This window comes from Echinops telfairi, unplaced genomic scaffold (genome assembly GCF_000313985.2).
Source record: "Echinops telfairi isolate 266 unplaced genomic scaffold, ASM31398v2 ScPeMD7_23;HRSCAF=83, whole genome shotgun sequence".
Taxonomy (NCBI): Eukaryota; Metazoa; Chordata; class Mammalia; order Afrosoricida; family Tenrecidae; genus Echinops; species Echinops telfairi.
In genome coordinates, this window is record NW_022103920.1 from 20,686,930 (window position 1) to 20,697,171 (window position 10,242).

Consider the following 10,242-nt stretch of genomic DNA (forward strand, 5'->3'; position numbering starts at 1 on the left):
ACTACATAAAACTGTCTAAAGCACTACAAGACCCATTAATAATTGTGTAATAAATTGAAAATGTACATAAAAATTATGGATGTGATATTTTTAATAACTGAAGTGAATTAAGATTTTAGATGGAGACACAGTATATTTTCAGAATATTTTGCAGATGCCAATATCAAATTTAAGGAGCCACGGTGGCATCATGGTTACATGTTGGGTTGCTAACTGCAAGGTGAACATTTTGAAACTGCTAATTTCTCCAAAGAGAGAAAGAGCAGGTTTACTACTCCCATAAGGAGTTTCAATCGCGTATGTTCCCAAGGTCTGTGGCTCCTGTGGCCATCTGATCTCCAACTGCGTGCAGAGCCACGTGGAGAGACTCAGACAGCTCAGGTCAGCAAAGAACCTGCAGCTGCCACTCGCCTTTCCTATAACATTCTCTGGGGGGAAAAAAGAGTTACAATCTTGGAAACCCACAGAGATACTTCTACCCTATCCTCTAGGGGCGTCATAGTCAAAATCAATTCCATGGCAGGGAGTTAGTGTCGTTTTGTTTTGTTTTGAGTGGTGTTGTGGGCAACACATTGAGCTGCGAACCACAAAGTCCGCTGGAACCCGCCAGCCACTCAGTGGGGCAGAGCGGAGGCTGCCCGTGCCTGTGAAGATACAGTTTCAGACACACAGGAGCGTGCTTGTATGCCGTGCTCCAGGGTGGGAATTGAGTTTCCCACTGTTTTTAGATTGTGTTTTAATTACCCGATGCCAAATATGAGGGAGCTTCAAAAGGTTTGTGGAAAAAAATCAATGCCACCTCCACAAACATTTTTAAGTCTATTCAGAGACACTCCATGACATATTTTTGGAGTGATAAGAATTTCACATGGATCTCAGTGGAAGTGGACGCAAATGCTAGAATATCCAAAGTAGGAATCATCATTTTGGGGGTTGAAATTGCATCATATAAATAATGCTGAGATAATAAGTTAGGTGGTGGGAAGAAAACATATAGGAACCCCTTTCTTCTATCAATAAGACAGAGAATAAGAGAATTGTTAAAGAGCGTTGTTCCAAGACAGCTTGAAAAATATTAGTTGGTACCCAGGTGTCATGCCAATGATGATTTTCTTTGCAACCCTTTTGGTATCATCATGCGATTCTCCTTAAGGAAACCATTTCGAAGCAGAATGTCAGAATTAACTATAAATCTAGATATAGCTTTGAGTGACTCTTTCTAGTGAGAAATGTGTTTACCTTTCATAGCAGGTAAGCTAATGCCAAAAATATACCTCGATTGTATTTATTGAGCCAGAATTCTGCTTCTCCAGGAGACTGGGTGGGGTGTTTCTATAACTGTGGTAAGAAGGTATAGGTTGAGTCTGGAAATGAGACTCTGCTCCATTTCTCCATTCTTTCTTTTACTCTCTACTCATCCTCAAAATGCAATACTCAGAGGCTATAAGTTGCCTATTAATGACACATTTGGATGTCAGTGGATAAACTCCATGGTATATATGAAAGAGCATGTAAGCTATTAATGAGAAATTATAATGAGGCTCTTTGCAAGAGATGCTTCAGGGAACAGTCTTAAATTGTATATGAGGCTGGACCAGATTCACTTTAAGTTCAAGTTTAAGCTCCTTGGGATTGATCATCTTGAGAAGTTATCTATTTATACATTGCATTGTAGTGTTTATGCAAGGAAATGAAATTCATTCCTAAGCCTTATTTATAAATTCCCTTTAATAGAAATCTGTAGTTGAAAAATATTTTTACTCTATGAATTTTGCATGAATAAATAATAGAGGCTGGAAGCAATTGGCAGTTGGTTTCTATAAGGAAATAAAACAGTGCTAGAATATTTTTAACCATAAATGACACTTTGCAGAAACTGTGTTTAAGACAGAAAACTGGCTCTAGTTGAAGAGTAAAATAATATGTCATTTAGTTTAATTTTATCTCCTTCTAAGAGAGGTTAGTAGGATATGAATTGTTCTCTGAATATATGGATTAAAAACTAAGAAATATTTTGATATGCACCTACCTCATTGGCCTCATTAATAATGACAAGTATCTAACGATTGTACTCTGAGAAAAAATATTAGCATACAGATTAGTATTTTGGTCAGAGTCTAACAAACAGAAAAGTCACGAAGTCACAAATTATTCTATGACCATTAAACAGATTTTGAAGCAAGAATTATTGTAACAAGGAGTTATTTGAAACAAAGAGTTTTTGAAGTATTTGAAACAAAAGTGATTCTTTGTAGAACTCTACATTCTTTGTGGAACATCGACAAGAAATGTTCGTCCTTGTGTAAAAGAAGAATCAAAAAATATTATTTTAGATTTAGAAAGCACATATTAATTCCAACCTGATACAAGACAACCTGACGGAAGTCTTACTTTTCCAATGAGTTATTCTGAATTTGTGTAGATACAATCATCTTCCAATTATAGGAAATCACTTCTTTGTTTCTTCTCTATTCTCCTTCTGAGAAATAAACTAAGCTGCATTGGAAACTCACTATTTTATACATGATAGACCTTTAAGAAAGGAACAAATATTTTACTGTAATCAACGTAAATTAAAGCTTTCTGAATTCCCCGAGTTAAGGTCATTTTAAAAGAATTCTGGGTTTGACTTGCTGCCTCATCTCACACAGCTGACTGGTAGACTGGGACCATCATCCATTTGGTTAGCAGCCAGATGCTTTAAAGCCTGGGTCAGCCAGATTCACTCAACTAAACAATGATTTAGCTTAATAAGAAACGAATATCTGCCTTGAACATTGTACTCTTTTAGGAGTTATTTATATGAAATCAAATTGCCAAGAACAATTTGAAAGATTCGCTCACGGCCATCTGGTTGTTCAACATGTAGCAATGCGGTAGCACAGGGAAGAACCACCTGTGGGTTTCTGACACTGAATCTTAACAGGAATAGAAAGCCATGTCTTTCTCAAGCTGAGTGACTACTGGTTTCGAACTGTTAACCTTGCAATTGGCAACCCAATGTGTAACCCAGGATACCCAGTGGGTCAAGGAGCTTATGTTAATTGTGGTGAAACAATTTAGAAAAGCAAGGTGAAAATGGTTTCATAACTGAATGAATAAAATCAGTGTCACTGAATGCACTATGTAGAAATTGTTGAATCGGTGTATGTTTGTTGTGTATCTTCTCAACAACAACAAAATAAAATAGAAATTTAAGAAAATCAAGCAAGTACGTGTAGGGAAAAGCCATCTACCTACCCGATACCTTAAGGAAAAAATACGTATAAAAATGTTCATAAAAATATTCATAAGTGATGGCTATTGGAGAAGAACAGGCCACCTCCACTGGCTGAAACACACATTTCCTGTGTAAGTTTTGCTCGCTCTTTATGGAAGGCATCGTAGGTGACCGCACGAAATATACTTATGTTTTCTTTGCTTAGAAACTAGGTAGTGTTTCATTCGGTTGTTTTTAGGGGCTCTATGAGTCAGCTGACTCGACAGCACTTAAAAACCACAGTAACATGTCCTTGATTCCCTAGAGTTTCTGGATGTCTCACTGTCAGAAACTCTCCCGCACCATTGGCTCCAGGTCCCTGTAACATAGTCAATTGTCTGCCTTGTTCATTGGAGTTCTCCCAAGTCACTCAGTTTTATTCCATTCCTTTGTGTCCTTTTGGAACACTTAATTACCCCACATCCTAGGTCCCTTCAGTAGAAACAAGCAGAGCACAGAGAGAAATCAAGGAAGTTGATTGTTTTCCTTTTGCTCCATTGCCTATGGGTGAAACTGTCCACAAGATTCTCATTGATGTCAGGACAATAGAGCAGCTCCCTGCCCTGTATCAAGACCCCGTGGTTACAAGTGGCCAGGAATAGATGCTGCTAAAGATTCAAGCTACATTTAACAAAATATGTGCACACATTTTACTGAGTAGTTCCAGTAATCCTTGGAAAAATTCATCAACACCTTTAGATGGTATATTCAAAATAACCAATGTGTTTAATGGTGCAATTAAATGCTATTTGAAACTTAAAGGAATTTGGGGTTTTGTGCTTGTTCGATTATTCGTTGTTGAATAATCGTTCCTTAAATCTGCATAGTCTTTGAAAGTACTACAACCTTTGGTAGTTCTTTGTAGATAATTGGTGACTGTTGTGACCATTCTCCTTGTAGGTAGGTACTGAAAAATTGATTCTGACTGATAGGAATACCACGTGACTAGAAGACCTGTCTCATACAGGCTTCTAGCCTAGTCTTTACAAGAGCAAATCAACCGGTCCTTTTTGCGCAGAGCTGCTCGGTAGGCTCAAACCACCAACTTCCAGGTTGCCAGCTGAAGGCTTACAGCACATGCTCCTGAGGATCTGAAATAAGTCAAAGAGATACTTTTGGTAACACACACACAGATGTTGCTTTTAATGAAATGCTTTTTGTTCTCTTATGCTCAATCATAGCACAATTAAAAAATATATTACAGGTTTATAGGAGAGCAGATAGAGTTTATTTCAATTAAATATAAAAACAAATTTACAACTTGTCAGTCCTCATGTATTTCTTCTTATTTTCAATTATTGTACATGCTTGTTGTACATGAGAACAAACTTGCTTGTACATGAGAATTACCTGAGATAATTTTTTCAAGTCTGGACACCATGAGCAAAGGAGTCTATCTGGGCATGGTATTAAGTCATGGGTGATTTTGAAAACTCTTCAAGGGTCCCTTATTTCAGCGGTAGATAACCACTGCTATACTTTATTTTTAACTTTTTATTGTGAATCGGATGAAATTTTACAGAGTCAATCAGTTTTTCATTTACTAATTCCCACACTTTTTTTTTCATGTTTTCATGGTTTTTTTTTTCATGTTTTTCAATTGCTTGCAACCCCTCAACATGACTCATCCCACTTCCTCCCTGTGATTCCTCCTCCCTTCTGAACCCTTCTGATCTTCATAACTTTGCCTCTGGTTTAATGCTGTCCTTTGGATCTTGAATGGTTGATTATTCTAAGTACTGTGTGTCTCCCTAGTATTATTGTTTTCCACATATACCTGTCAATTTCCAAAGACTGAAAATTGAGCACGAGTGTGCCTAGATTCAAAGCTTGAAGGGGGTCTAAGGCCCTAGTCTTGGGGATCCACATTTTTCTTCCCTTCTCTCCCATCCACACATGCACAGCCATTGAGCCAATTCAAATTCATAGCAACCCTATACAGCGTTTCCAGGACAGCTTCATATTTCTTCCTTAGAACAATTGGTGGATTTGAACTGCCCACCTTTGTGATTAACAGCCCAACACCTACCCCCTATGAAGACTCTACTCCTTTATTCAAGATCTTCTAAAGTAGTCTCTTTTAGAGCTGTCAGTCATGGTTGGCAGGCACTGCCCAGTTCTTCTGCGCTTAGGTCTTAGGCTGTAGATGAAGGTAAAGGGAAACCTGAGTGACATTCTTACTGCTCTTTCTTCCTTTATCTTAAAGCAACACCAATAATTTAACATGACCCTGAGCATAAACCTCTAAGTCTCTCAAATATAAAATGTGGACTGGAATACTGATAGCAGTTAACTAATCATGAGGGACATGTGGCACCCCACCTTTTAAGTGTGATGAATTCTAAAAGCAGGATTTTCATCATGGGAAAAAACAAACAACTTCAAAAATATTTCTGGCAGGTTGTGTTTCAAATTAAGTAAGCCTTTATCAGCATATGGAAGCTATGGTTTATAGATTCTGTCTCCTTCTCCTTTGTTTATCCATTCTGTTCATGCACATTTTTGAGGTGATGGAGATTAATTTACACTGGTTCTTCATAAATTATCTCTCAGCTATCCTTCTTCTGGAGTGTGGGTGCAACATTTCAATATGTACTTGGTTTTAACAATGTAGGTCAAGGTAGTCCTTTCAAGTAGGAACAAGGAAGTTACTGCAAGTGGTAACAAGATCTTCTCGAGGTGGAAGTTTTGTTCTTGACTTACTGGCATATAACAAGAACAATAAAGCAGTGTGCATTTTGGATACAAATTATTCATTGGCTGTTTCTTCTTCTTTTAATCTGTCATGTAAACCTGCACATTTAGAAGGTCCCTTATTATTGGAAACCTTGACATTTAACCATGCTGTTCCATTCTCTCTCTCTCTCTTTAAGAATTTAAATGCTTCCAATCATAACAAAGTGTCTTTTAAATTAAAAGCTGTGTTGCAAATTTTCTTCCTATTTCTTCCCCTGAATTTATCTTGAATATTATTTTTGTATAATTTTAAATACATATTGATTTTAGCTTTATGAGAAATTGCTTTTGCGTTGCTGTGATCTGGTTGGGTGAGTTGGTTCTCTGTGCAGTTGGGGTTGTAGGTGCCATCCAGTCGCCTGTGACTCTCAGCAACCTATGTGCAGTGGACAAAGCACTAGCTCATCCTGAGCCAGTCTCGCCATCATTGCTATGTTTGAGCCGATTGTCCCAACCACTGTGTCAATCCTTGACACTGAAGATGGCTCTTCCTCATCATCATCATCTTCTTCTTCTTCTCTGGTGGCTGAGTCTTCTTGACCACACATCCAAAGTATGTGAGATAAAATCTCATAATGACTTCTGTGGGTGAACACAGAATATTGGCAAATACACAGCGTCATACTGCGACAGGGCTAGTGGCTATTAGTGGGGAAGGCAGTGTAGGGGAATGAAGGGAAGAGAATGGCCTTTGGGCCTCTGACCGGCAGACAAGGAGCTTTTCCATGAAATGGCTGTCCTTATTCCTAGACAGATTTGTGCATTCTTCTGGTAGTACAAGGTGTGTATCAATAAAACTAAGCATAATAGTGTTTTGTTTTGTTTCAAGAGAAATACATTTAAAACCATCCTTCAAATCACAACATTGCTTAAAATTTATGAGAGGGCATTAACTGTTTAAAGAAATTGTGTTGAGTACAGCTTCATACATTTGTTTATTTGATGTTTATTCATTTGTTTATGCCACAAGAATGTATAAAGCAGCTACAATACCAGGTACTTCCCACTTGAGATACAGTTTACAAAATTGTGCAGATTACTGTATTCTAGTGAGAGCTACCCACACTGACATAGATGGGGGGGGTTCTCTCATATGATTATCTGTATAAAATGATTCTTTTATTTTTATGCATATAAATCCCTATAAAAATAGAGTCCTGGTTTCATAATCATTGTGTTTTGCATGTATTAAAGGAATTTTTATCAGATAGTTTCCATATGTTAACAATATTGATCATTTTAAACCACCGTAATATATATGTATTTTGAAGGCCATGCATGATAGACTCTTCATGTAATCTGTCTCTGGAGTTTCATCAATGGCAACACTACTGTTCTAATAGATCAGATGGCTATTTTGGCTTTGTAAGGTGGTATGAGGACATTGGTAATTTAAAGCGACAGTTCAGGAGAAACTTCGAAGTAGCCAATGCGGAGGCACAAATGTTGGGTATTTGTCTTTGAGAGGCCAGGTAGGAGAATGAAGGGCAGAGGGTGGCCCTTAGGCTTATGACCCAGCAGGTAGGCAAGCTGCATGAAGAGCGCAGAGGAGGAGGGAGTTCTGAGAGTAGAAACTCATGGGTGATAGGATGGAGACCCAGACCCGGTGGCACCACGAAGTCCTTGAACCATGAAGTAGGTGCCTTGTGGACAAAGTTATGGTCATTACCATCAAGAAGCAATAAGCGTCCTTGAGGAGGGAGCAAAATTAGTAGCATTTACTGATAGCCTATAGGTCAAGAATAGGCAGATCTGAAGGTAAAAGCTAATGCATGATGACATTCCCTTGAAAACTTAAGTAATTTGGTTTCTGTGTCCGCTCCACCACAGGAGCAGGGAAGCCTGCCATTTTCCTGTTCAGGAGGGATCTCCTGCAGGTTTTCAGTGACACCTTGTACATCACATGAAGTTAGCCCACTATGTCCAGATGCAAACCCAGTAAGGAGTCTTCCGATGAGCCAAGACCAGGCACATGCCTCTGGGTACCAGAGATACCATTCATCAGGGGTGTCAGATTTTCTGCATTTGAATCTGAGAGGGCATCACTCAGTGAATGGCTCAAAAAGTATGATTGACCGAAAGCTCAAAAAGTATGATTGATTGCAAGCAGTTTGAACTTCTGATGAACCCATGGCCATCTACCCAAGTGATTCACTAAAGGAACCAAAATAGCCAGAAGTAATGTGTACACCATGAAGAACATCATTGTTTTAGCAGGTTTTACTTATTCTTAACTGATTTCATCCTAAATACAATCCTGGGAGGTTGGTCCCTTTCTTATATCCATTTTATAGAAGAGGAGACTGAGGCAAAGGAAGATGACTGGTTTATGTTGTCCAGCTAATACGTGGGTAAGGACTCACATTTATACTGTCTTTGCTCTCTTAGCTGAACGGGTACAAACCAGATAAAATTAATTTAAAAAATAATTTCTAGTTGTAGTATCGAATAGTTTTGGACAAGAATACTAGGCAAAAAAACTGGGAGAATGTAAACGAAAGAAATAAGAGTTAATCATCACATTATTATATCCTTGGGGGAAATAAGTGTAATTGTATAATCATTTTGCTTAATCAGAGGAGAAAAGAGGATACATAACTTGTAAAACATGTCACCCATACAGGACATTCTGCGACGTAGAGTGTCAGAAAATCAATGACAGCACATCATAGCTCTACACGTTTCGGAATTATTTGTTTGTGTTGATAGTTTGTATATTTATTTTTAGATCATTTCTTTCAAAGTTAGTAAATTTCCAAGTTGATGAGGAAATGGGATTGGGGCAAAAACAAAAAATGAGATGCTGACTGCATAATGGAGTTTTGGAAAAGCGGAACACTTCGGAATTTGTCTTCCAAATCTGCTTGTTGTCAAAACGCCCTGCTTTCCTCCTTACTTTAAAATCCATTGGGAAAAATTTGGAAACCTTATTTTTCCCCCCTTACTTCATCTGATGACCTTTTGTCGTGGCTGGGCAAAAGCTTTTCACTCTCTTGTGATTCATTTCCGACATGCTCTAAGGGGTCTGGAGATCATTTTGAACTTTCTTGTAGATGACTACATACGGGTCATATTTTGAGATTTTGGAAAGAAGATGGAAAAATCCCTGAGCGCATCGGGAATCCTTGGAGGTTATAAAATAATGTTGATTTGAAGAACATTTAAGTGATATTAAGCTAGACTTTGTTTTGACGGTGGTATAGTGTTGACATGATTCCGTTTATGAGGTTAGAAGAGCTGCATTGACGACAGAAGGATGTTTTTGGCATTCACCTCTGGAACCTGTTGTCCTTCCTGGGGTCTCTCTGAGTTGGCTTGTTTAGTGGTTCTGCTGACCCAGAACATCTGCACTCCTTTATGAAAAGCCCAAGTCCTGTCCCACCCCGTGTCATCTATTTTGGATCTTGGTTTTATGCAGACTGTACTACTCAGGCCTTTGGAGGAAGCCATCACGGTAATTTCCCATCTCAGGAGTAGCATTTGGGAGAAACACTGCTACAGGGTGAACGCAAAGCAGTAACCAATGGCTGCTCCCTCCCATCAGTGATAAACAGACAAGGCAGGCTTGTGAGGAAGACGACCTTTCTCACGAGGTGGTGGCCGCCAGCGTTTTCTTCTAGAGTAAAGAGGGAGGAAACCACGATCAGGTTATTCTGGAATGAAAGCAGTGGCTAAAAAGAAATGCTTTAAGAGTCAGATAAACTTTAAAAATAGCAGAAGGTGAGTCTGTGATTTTTTATTTAGCCTATAATTCTTTCTCCTCGTCTTTCTGTTTACGTCGGTTCCACGTTCACTGAATGTACTGCACAGCCGATGCTTCATGTGCAACTGAGGCGCACCCAGGGATTTAAAAAACAAACTTTCCTTTTAGCTTAGCTAGACTGCTGAAATAATTACACGTCCACCGCCTCATCAAGATCGTGTCTTTCAAAAGTACATTTTACGTTATTGCTGGTGTTGTCTGGTCTTGAAGAAATGTGGCTTGATTGGCCTGTGAGAAGACACAGCAAAGCTCAGATAGGATTGCACGGTGACGGACAGCAGGGCTGTGATGGGGGACAGTCCGAGGCGTGACTATATGCTTGCTCGTGGTGAGTCTGGGTGACCCTTACTGGATTACTTTGTCTCTGAGTCTAGACCCTAGGTTACTCATCTAAAATTGAGACGAAGAATAGCTCCCACTTAATATGATTATTATAAGGGTCAAATGACACATGGGTAAATTGTCACAGGGTGTCTGGCATGTA

The 10,242-nt window shown here is 38.9% G+C and overlaps 1 non-coding gene across 1 annotated transcript; it reads left to right on the forward strand.

Moving 5' to 3' along the window:
- Positions 1-295: 295 nt before the first annotated feature.
- Positions 296-424, forward strand: LOC115869268. The gene has a single exon (XR_004046085.1). It is a non-coding gene; the product is annotated as a small nucleolar RNA SNORA44 (small nucleolar RNA).
- The last annotated feature ends 9,818 nt before the right edge of the window (positions 425-10,242 follow it).